The following is an 11872-nucleotide window of genomic DNA, read 5'->3' on the forward strand; positions in this document are numbered from 1 at the left end:
GAGGCCAAAATATAGTACTATATTTTTTCTTTATGTTAAAATCTCCGTAGAGCAGAAACTGGAAGTGCAGTACGTGGATTTTTGAAATTTCGTTGGCTATCCGAAAGTTACTTTGATATAGTTAGATAGAATACATATCAAGGAAGGTCAGTTTGTCAAAATTTGAAAAATAAGCATGTAAATAAATAATCGTGGTCTGACGCAAAATTCATACAAAAGTTATTAGTCAATGCACACCTGGCAACAGCTTTAGGGAAATGCAACAATAGTCTGGACATACATAACAATGTTCGCGACATTACCACTTGTTTTATTTAAACTTATAGCCAGCAGCCTTTCTAAAAACAGATATTTATATTCACTATTATAATCTTCTATGCTTTCTTTTCTTCCTGGGCACCTATTTGACCTATAGCAAAGTGACCCCACTCTGTTCATGTGATTGACAATCGCGACGGTAAATCAAGGAAAAACACATTAGTCTAAAACATTTGTAGGGGTGTAGAACTGAGAGAGTCGTTCAAATGAGAGATTTTAGACATTATCTCATTATCTTTCATAGGCTTCAGCCATTGAAAAACGTCTCATAACTGAGAGAGTCGCTTAATTAAATGAGGTGAATAAGTGAGAGGTTACTCTGTATATAGAATAAGTTTAAGAGGTTTCCGCCTAAAAGGTTTTCCCGCATGAGAAGTCCAATTTCTCCAATCCTGGTGAAAAATTTTTTTTTTTTCATTTTATGTAGGGGGATAAGGGACGTCAAATGCGTATCTTGTCCCCGGCGACATAAACTCTAGAGCCAACTCTGCGGGAAGACAAATCGTAATCTTTTCCTCACCATAACTTTATCACTTATAAAAATAGTAAAGTAACTGCAGATGCTCACCCATATTGTACAGTACATCAAATACTGTACTTGTATTATACACCTGAGGTGGTCGCTAAATTAGATGGAATCAATAAGACCATAATTATTGTTTTGACCATACTCGCTATCCGGTGATGTTCATTAACTATTGACATGTCATATTGACACTAGTAACGTTATCACCTGCTGCAGTCAGTGCATCTTACTCAGGGGCGGATCTAGCTTTTTCGAAGCCTAGGGCTTATTGAAGTCCAATGGGGCCTCATTTTTTGTTAATACAAATAATACTATAAATTATCATTATTATTATATTATTAATATTAACTATTTTTTACTATACGATAAGTGCTCATTGTTAATGAAAAAGTATTAAAAATTTATGATAATAATTCAATTTTTGTGGACCCTTGACACTTGGGAGCCCAGGGCTTAAGCCCTATTAGTCCCTATGTAGATCCGCCCTTGATCTTACTATTCTATGTTATACTATGCTATATTATATTACCTTGATATTGAAATAAAATTGATTATACAGATAAAACATCATTTCTTACAATTCCTGCATAAGTGGTTTTCTCGCCTGAGAAGTTTTTTAAAGTGGTCCCTTCAAAAACTTCTTAACAGGGTTCTAGTGTATATATCATTTTTCTATACTCCATCTCAACCACGTTGATAGTGAAGTAGACGACATGACGTCACAAAACTTACCGTGATAGGTAAACTACCGAAGAACTCAAATATACTTACACACAATATAGTTCTATCAAAAATTCATTTACAGGAGTTATTACATTATGAAATTACTCACAATAAATAACACGGAACGTGTTATAAACATTCAAAACAACCTGTCTTTTATCACTGTTTGACGGTTTGCCTTTTTTTGTGCGTGGTAAACAATAGTTTGGTTGAGGCCGAAGTTTTAAACGCGAAAACGTGTACGTCGGACAATGGCATTTGGAACGTCAAGCATGATTCCACTGACGTTCCAAACGTCATTGTAAAACTTCTAGGCTTACAGGAAGGCGGCGCTGAACGTCCGATGTTCACGTTTTCGCGTTGAAAACTTTGGCCGCAACCTCGCTATTATTTAAAGACGGTTGTTTAACGTTAAAATAATGTGTCACTTCCCATTTTGTACAGTAAGCATAAAAATGTGAAGTCCAAGCAATTTTTTAAATTTCATTGTTAATAATACAGGGTGGGCCAGCGAAAATGAAACGGCAGAGTTTTCGTGTTCGTCCAAGCAAATCGCTCGGACAGGTCGATTTTACTCTCGAGGGACATCTTTTGCAATAAAGTTTTTGCGATTCTGAATACGACAGACAACAAAAAAATTTAAAAACTCATTTATGTTGTATTAACAGAACAAACATTTATGTCGAAAAAAAATGTTTGTTTAGTTAATATTCAGATTCGCAAAAACTTTATTTAAAAAGATGTCCCCTCGAGAGTAAAATCGACCTGTCCGAGCGATTTGCTTGGACGAACACGAACACTCTGCCGTTTCGTTTTCGCTGGCCCACCCTGTATAATACTTTAAATACATTTATATTGATGATGATGTTGCCAGCACGCTGCTAATCGTCTGAAATGGTCTGTGAGTGCTACAGATACTTGAACATTTATGATGCTTTTACATTCTGATCTGACTAATGCGAGTCTTATCTTGTTCTCGCTATAATCTACAACAGGATAGATCAGCTTGTTATCTTCGTCTTTTTAACTATTCACGATTACATTAAATTAATATATTATTTTGATAATTATATATATAAAATTATTAAATAGTTAAAATGTTTTTTAAGTAAGTATGCTTAAAAACAAACTGATATCAACTGTCCACTATGAGAACGAATGAAGACACGTGACGAACAATGACTAATTAAATATCTTTCAGCATTTAGATCATTTAAATGCTGAAATTTAATTAATTTATTTAATTAGCCATTGTTTGTATAGTACATTATAAGTAATTGTCCTGGTATATAGTGCAGTGTCTCCCAATGAGGAACAATCAAAATGACTCCTTTTTTGGATAAATATTTGAGAACGAAAGAAACTTTTTAATGAATAATTGTAGACTAAGAAAGTTTTTAAAACTTAAGTGCCAAATGAAGAAGGGTAAATGAATCATTAAAATGGTCGATCGACTTTCATTCGAGTGATCTCATCGGCAATTCTTTTCGACCAGAAAGTGTACATTTTAACGTCAATTTGACGTCTCTCTTCAGTTTTAAAATACAGAAATGACGTCAAATTGACGTAATAGCCTACATTTTCTGAACGAAACGAACAAGTCAATTATTATGAAGAATAAAGTTACTATATATGAACTAAAATTTTAACTAGGCGAAATACTATGTTTTTGTAATTAAAACTTTTAAAGTTTTATCGTACTTTATAAATTGCGTTCAAAGTTTTCTTTACCAGTCGAAAGCAGACGAGATGGGCTTATGACGTCATAACTTAAGAGTTGGAAAAACGTCTCCTAGCGTTAAAATTTTTAAATTTCATTTTATTTTATAATATTTACGTCAATATTAAAAATATATTAATTCAAATAGCTTAATAATAATACAAAATATAAAAAATTAAATTAGAATTTTTTTAAAAAATAGAAATCTATTCTTTTAAATACAGTGGACCCCAGATATAACGCGCATGTCGGGCGGAAAGCAACACCCGCGTTATAAGGTGAACCGCGTTATACCGAGCGACGCGCTGTAACGTGGTTCACCTCTTTAGCAATAATTCAAGCTTTTCTTTTATTTTACTCATCATGCATACAATAATTAAACACTATTCAAAATACATGCAGAAACTCAATATATACAAAATTACTCAATACGCAGTAACAATAAAATGCGCTACTCGCTAACGCCGCACGGACCTGTATAAACGTGTTTGAGATTATCGCGCCGCGAACATCGCCCGCGCTATAACCGAGTGCGCGGTATAGTAAGCAGCGCTATAACGAGGGTCCACTGTATTAGTTACATGTAATCGTGTGATAACTCTCTCTGTTACTTGAAGTATCTTTTCATAATGAATATAGAATTTTCTTCAACTTTATAAAATAATTAAGTTTTATATACGAATATTTGTTGCTTTAATTATATATTTAAAAAATTCATTTTTTATGTATTTGATTGGTTCCATGAGTTATAATGGCAATGCAACTTAAAGGCGATTTGCCAAGATGGACGCCTACGGGAGGACTTTATATGAAACCCGAAAAACTATACGTACCAGCCGTTGGTTAGGCACGAACCCGCAACCTCAGTGGTTTAATGGTTTTACCCATTCCGCCACTGGTAGACGCGGGTATTTAATTAAGACATTTTATTCAGAATCGGAATTTCTACAAAAAATATATGTACTGATCTTACTATTAAACAAATATTACTATTTTATAAATAAATATTAAAGAATATTTTTACATCCGGCGATTCAACAAACTGACTAAATTCAGAACCAGTTAAGTCATATTTTGAATTTGGAAATTAATGAAAACTCTTGAAAAATTTCATTTTAAAAGATTCTCTTTTCATGATGAATGTCGAGAGAAAAATGTATTGGGCTTTGGTTATATTGGTGTACGAGAACGCGACACATGGCGATCTGCCGAGGGGAGCGTGCCATCCGGGTGGTCCCTTATAGGAAATTGACCCATATTTTATACCGTGCAGAAAAGTCGGAAAACTCCACGTGGTCAGTCCTTGGCGAGGCCCGAACCCACAGACCCTCAGTAGTTTTATCCACTTGGCCATCGGTGGGCACGAATAATTTATTGGGAAAAAATCACAAAGAATACTCTATTTCAGAGTGTTTAACCAACACTGGACACTAGTGAGGTATGGAATCGCCAGACGCCGGATGGCCGAGCGGTAAAGGTGGCAGCCTACCGCTCTGGGGGACCCGGGATCGAATCCGAACGGGTCGAATAATCCCCAGGAATTTTTCGGGGGTGGTCCGTTCGGATATGTCGGGCCCCGTCTCTCACCACCCGGTCGCCCCATTGTGGGCCTGGCCGAACCCATAATGGGCCTACTAAAAGAGGCCCTCTTAGTGCCCACAGGGCGGAAAGAGTTAAAAAAAAAGAAGGTTGAGGCCGAAGTTTTAAACGCGAAAAGATGTATGTCGGACGTTCAACGCCGTTTTTCTGTAAGCCTAGAAGTTTGACAATGGTATTTGGAAAGTCAGTGGAATCGTGCTTGACATTCCAAACGCCATTGTCAAACTTCTAGGCTTACAAGAAAGCGGCACTGAATGTCCGACGTACACGTTTTCGGCCTCAACCTCGCTAATATCTAAGTAAGAATTTTCTGCAACCGAATGAATAGTTTCACGTGCTGCGAGCGGTTCTCTATTCTAAAAAATGTAAGAAATCGCATTTAATATTCAACAGTCTAATTAAAGAAAGTTAAATTAGTTAATTAGTTAATACATGTAAGAATACATTACACTGAAGAGGGATTGAGAGTCCACGTCAACTCGAAATGCATATATAGAATAGAATAAATTGTACGTTTTAATCTCCGAATATTTTACTTGCTGAACGAAATACTATATCTATAAATATAGGATTATTTAGTTAAACACGTAAAGAAAGTTGCAAGCGGTCATATAGGAATGACTTTAATAAAAGAAGAAAAATTTGCCTTGTTTTTTATCAAAGAATTTACGGAATAAAGTAAAAGAAAGGTTTTAAGAATTGGCCAATGCAAATTGGTAAAAAGACCAATTAAGATCAAACTGATTAATAATAATGATTATAAACAATATTATACTTGAAGAATTACTTAAGTATTGGACAAAAATTGAACACTGAAATCATTGCAACTGGTACATGTTTTGTGGGAGAAAAAAAGAAGAATCTTTATTATAGTTATTTTGTATGCACTGATTGAATGACAAAATGAAAGCAGAGAGAAAAAAAAAATTGTAATAAACAATAATTCATTTGCCTTGTCTTTATTATCTGCCTATCAAAACGAGTAAGTCTTTTCCACAAGAATCTAGTTCTTATAAATTTCAAGTTGGAACACTTCAATGAGAACAAATGATTGTATATTTTATATAGGGATGATTGAAAACACCATAATAAATTTTTGATCCTTACTCTAAAAATGACGTTTATTTTGGCAAACTATTAACCTGATTATACTATATAGGCCTATATATATTATATATATTATATATATATATATATATTATATATATATATACATACATACATACATACACATACTTTTTTCGTTTTCTTGACTCTTTTCCCTCTGTGAGCACTGAGACGATTTTTTTATCACTCCCATCATAGCAGGGCCGGCTAGAGGTTTTGTAGGGCTCGGAAAAAGTTATTAGCGAGGCCCCAAAATATTTGCAAATTCGGCAATGTGAACCCTCATATTTGCCGGCGCCTTTTATCATTGTTGGTATTCGATACCGGCAACGATAAAAAGACAAAGAATCAATACAAATTTACTTAAAATATTTCCCATATCAATACATCTCAGAAACATCAAAAATTCTGTTATGAAACTTTCTTAGAAATTGGAAAGCGCGGGATCTTGGTCTTAAGCCCGAAAAACTGACGTCTGAGTCGGCCCAGACATATACAGGACGGACCACCCTGAAAAATTCCCGTGGTTTTTTTTGACCCTCTAAATTTGTTTCTGGATCTTCCAGAGCAATGGATCAACAATTTAACGGCAAGCAATACTGTACTCCTAAAACACAATATGTAAATAGCATATGTAAATATTTACATATAAAAACAGTTATTCAAATTTATGTGTGATTATATATTCATAAGCTAGATTTGTAGATTTTATAAAATTACATCGCGGAATATATTTTTTAATTTTTAAAATAATATAAAAGTTTACTTCTTTCATATATTTTTAAAACTTCTTTTTTCCCTATAAAATACAATTTGAATTGCATATTAAGGTTCATGAATTTGAAATATAAAATATTTTCTGATTTTAACAAATTTTCGTGTCTTTTATTTTTACTTTCCCATTCATATTGAAAAATTATGCAAGGAAATATCTGTATAAACCATAAATAAACTAATTTTAAAATTGTTTAATGTATTATTAAATTTTACTTCTAAATTTGATTTTACATTTTTCATACAAATCAAATTATGAAAAATTTACTAAATATCTGGATAAGCAGATACAACTCATTTTATATACAGTAAATGATGTTAACTAATAAATACTAACCAAACTATAATAAGAAAACCTGAAAAATTTAACTTTACACAATTACAATTTATGTAATCAATGCAAGGATACAAATTAACAACATTTCTGAGGAATATAAAGTTAATACCACATATATTCTTAAATTAACAATTGTATATAATTATAAGTAAATAGGAAAGAGAAATACTGTTAATTTGAAATAAAAATGTTAAGAAAATAGGCCTATAAATCTGTATCTTAGCTTTACCCACACACTGTATCAATTTAAAAATATAGTAATCTAAATAGATTTATATTATAAAATGTAATTTAGTATAATATTTATAGATATTTTATATAAAATTAGTTTTTAGTTAATATCTGTTGATTATAATTACAGTATATTAATCTGAGTTTAAAAAATTAAATGATAAATGTGAAAATTTATATTTTCAGCTAAATAATGAAATTAGATTTCTGTATAGTCATTTTGTTTAATAATCATTATGTGCATGCAATCATTGAATGTTTAATGACAGTAATTCTAATATTATACAACTGGCTTTTGGTATTGAAAGTTGACATAAAAAGTCAGCTCTTCTGTAATTATAGTTGTAAAATTTGGTGATGTAATGTCTATTTTTTATGTACTGATAATTATTCTATTATTAAATTAATTAAAGATTTTTACATTGCAAGGTCCTATAAATATTTCTCATAATATAGCACTCTTATTTTCATATAAAGGTGTATACTAAAAACTATACAGATTTAGAAGATATTTATCTTTAAACATAATTCAGTTTTAGTTAAACTAATAAAAATGAGTACTGTATTGTACCATTCTTGATTAAGATTTTAATTCTCATTAATATGTTTCTTCTATGAGAACATCTTTCTAAAAATATTATGCAGTAAATAAGCTTTAATATGTGAATCTAAATACTATTGGAAATGATGAACAAAATATAACAAAAAATTCATATGGAAATCTAATAAAATGGAACAATTTATTATATATAAAATCAGTTTATAAAGTGTGTATCATTTTTTATTGGCTTAAATATCAATTAAAAGTTGTAAAAGCCTGGTAAATAGCAGTATTTCATATAATTTACAAGTTAATGAGAGAATATTTAAATTGCTTCGAAGCTTCTGATGTGCTATTTACGAAGATTCTTATCGTTACTTAGTGTAGCTTCACTTATATATTCGACACTTAGTCATTTTTCCTGTGAAATAACGAATAGAAAAGAAAAACAAGACTTACATCGTTAAGTACTGTCTTCGTCATTAAAATCTTAAACCTCAAATAAGAATTCGAAAACCTAAAACCTATTAGCTAATTATTCAGTGATTTATATTTATATTATTGAAAATAGGTTAATAAAAATTCTTTATATTCTTTTAACAGAAAGCAATGAATTCGTATCGCTAAATGTGTTATTCCGAATTCATATGCATTGATAAACACAAAATTTATGATGATATGGCCAAATGGCCGTTTTCAAATTTCAAAAAAAAGCATACAGACATTGCATACGTGCTTTTTGGAAATTGCACACGTGTTGCACACACATATATATACGTAGTTCTATACGAAATTTTTTCGAATCATTTGATCAAGTTGACGTGTGGTATTCGGAATTTAGAAATATGAGTTGCCTTCCCGCCACACATATCTTTATTTTTATCAATGTTATAATGAGACAAACTTGTTTTATATTTTATATTATTGTTGCGAGGTGTTCAAATTTTCTTCTGGAAAAATTTGCAACGGAAGGATGTTTAGTGAATTTATGCACAATTCATAAACTTTCGAGAATATTTCGCCATTTTGTATTGTAATTGTATTCGTTAAGTGTGCATTTGTAAATAGGATGTGAATATACTTAATTTCTTTCAAAAATTTAAACATAATTTCAAGTTTTGGCGACTGTACATTGGAATTGTTAAAATTAAGGTGATAGATACGATGACGTACTGTACCTTAATTTATATTTAAAATTTCCAATATTCTTTTTTGAATATTGAAATCTCAATTCACTAAATTATAAAAACAAGCCGTGTTTCGACTACAGGATCAACTGATTAATGTCGCGCTTTACCTTTAGCGGGAACTGTAAATAATATTTTAGAATATAAATACTTTCGCCATTTATAATTTTGGAACTACGAGAATATATACAGTATTATATTTACATTAGACAGCCGAATGGCCGAACGGTCAAAGTGGCTGCCTACCGCTTTGGGGAACCCTGGATCGAATCCGAACGGGTCGAAAATCCCCAAGAATTTTTGGGGGTGGTCCGTCCGGATATGTCGGGCCCCGTCCCTTACCACCTGGCTGCTCCTTTGTGACCCTGGCCGAACCCATAACGGGCTTGCTTAATAAGCCCCCTCTTAGTGCTCGCAGGGCGGAAAGAGTTTAAAAAAAAAAAACACATTTCGGGAAAGGTCGTATTGACTTCAAGAGTATTTTTCGTGTGATTATTAGTTCATCTGCTGAAAGTTTAGCCTTTATTCAGTCTGTATTGTTACTTTTTTTTTTTTGTAACTCTTTCCGCCCAGTGGGCACTAAGAGGGCCTCTTATAGCAAGTCCATTATGGGTTCGGCCAGGCCCACAATGGGGCGGCCGGGTGGTGAGGAACGGGGACCGACATATCCGGACGGACCACACCCCGAAAAATTCCTGGGGATTTCTCGACCCGTCCGGATTCGATCCCGGGTCCCCAAGGCGGTAGGCTGCTAACCTTGACCGCTCGGCCATCCGGCCTCCTGTATTGTTACTTGTACGGTAATACTAAATTAATCTCAACAGTACACATTATTGGCAAGCGCCAAATCCGACAGAGGGTGATCAAGATGGCTGCCGAAACAGGTAAGGAACCGATCATGTGTTTGTTCAATGCCTGAGCCGATTCAGTTTCCATCGGTGACGACTACTGCGATAACCAAATGGAGAACAAATCATTGAATTTATAAAGTAAATAATTAATAAAAAGTACATGGCCGGCGTTATTTACATTTAATAAATATATAAAAATATAAATAGACTATACATAGATAAAACTTTGCTTCTGTCTTTCAGAAGCAAGTTTTATCTTTGTATAGTCGTATTTATATTTTTATATATTTATTAAATACATTGAATTTATGTCAAATTCTAGACTGTATCGGCGACAGGAAACGTTGTCTTGTAGAAGGTGAAGCCGTTTTGGATGCTGGACACATCGTATTTTGTGGATTAAACTCTAACAACAACACTGAAAGTTCATGTTGTTGCTTTAGTGTTGCAATCTCAGATATTGTCGTTTTAATACATCTCAATTACGGGGAGAGTGCACGTGCAAAGCGGGGCTGTCTGGTTTTCGTAAACATGTGATAGCCGAGTATAATACTAAAATGAAAACAAAAAACGTAAATTAACTTATATTTTCAATTAAGAATATTTTTAAAAATTTGACTGGAAAGTTATCTCGACATATGTATATGAAGATAGAAAATTTACCTATTTTCTTTCCGATCTGCGTACAAAAACAATTTTTCGACAGGCATGTCCATTTACAAAAAAAAATTAGACATTTTTTTCTTTTTATGTGGACGGCTTCAGATTTTCAAAAGAATAATTTTCAAACTTGAATGGGAATATTACCGCTACGTCATGACTACATAAGAATTATTATTTAAAAATAAAATAAAAGACTATCGCGTGTAGAATTAAAACACTTCTCACCTGTTAACGTGTAACAGGTGAGAAGTGTTTAAATATTTTAAGCAGTATACACCATGTTCTAATATAAAAACATAACTATTATGATAAATAAAACTATGTTCAGTGTTGTTGTTAGAGTTTAATCCACAAAATACGATGTGTCCAGCATCCAAAACGGTTTCACCTTCTACAAGACGTTTCCTGTCGGTAAAGTGGCTAGAAAATATAGTGTCGAAAGCGCTATATCCTTCTATTATAACCGTTCGGTCCTGCGTCGAGGTTAGTGACGTCACAGAAAAGGTGGCGCTGATGTCAATCGTAGCGCTACTTTCGCTTTGTTTACATAGCATCCTTTCATACAACAACATTGAAAGCGATTAAATTTGTGTTTTTAAAGTAAATATATTCATAGGAAATGTTAATCAAATAATGGCTGAACAAGAACCAAACACCCGAAAATCAAAATCAGGTACGTGTTTTGTTCCATTGTGTAAAACAGGGTACCGATCCTGCAAAGAGAAAAAATCTCTTTTCTTGGCACCAAAAGACGACAATCGTCGAAAAGATTGGGAAAAATTAATCAGACGCAGTGACTTAACTTTGGAGCCCTGGCATAGGGTTTGTGAATTACACTTTGAGGAACATTTTATAATCAGAAATTGGAAACATATTGTGAATGGTGAAGAAGTTATTATCCCCCGTGATGTTCCAATACTGTCTGTTGATGCAGTTCCTACTAAGTTTGAAGGTTACCCAAAGTACTATAGTAATGTTTCACTGCCAAGGAAAAGATCAAACAGAAATTTAAGTAATAATACAAACAAGAAGAAGAAGGTCAACCCTCCTCTTCTCTCTTCAGAGGAACTAGATATCCAGCCAGAATTATCCTCAGCATCTTCCTCATTTTCATCCCTTCAGCTTAAAGATTTTGAAAAATTAAAAGTGCCAGATTTCTGGATAAGGTGCCCTTTAAAAAATGAATCTAATTTAATTGTGTATGCAGAAAACAAGCTAAAGTTAGAGGATAATCATGCTAGTCTAAATGCACTAAAGTTAATAACTTTTGCCCAGTATGAAGATGTATTTTCATA

Source organism: Centruroides vittatus, unplaced genomic scaffold (genome assembly GCF_030686945.1).
Source record: "Centruroides vittatus isolate TY-2023 unplaced genomic scaffold, ASM3068694v2 contig_439, whole genome shotgun sequence".
Lineage (NCBI taxonomy): Eukaryota > Metazoa > Arthropoda > Arachnida > Scorpiones > Buthidae > Centruroides > Centruroides vittatus.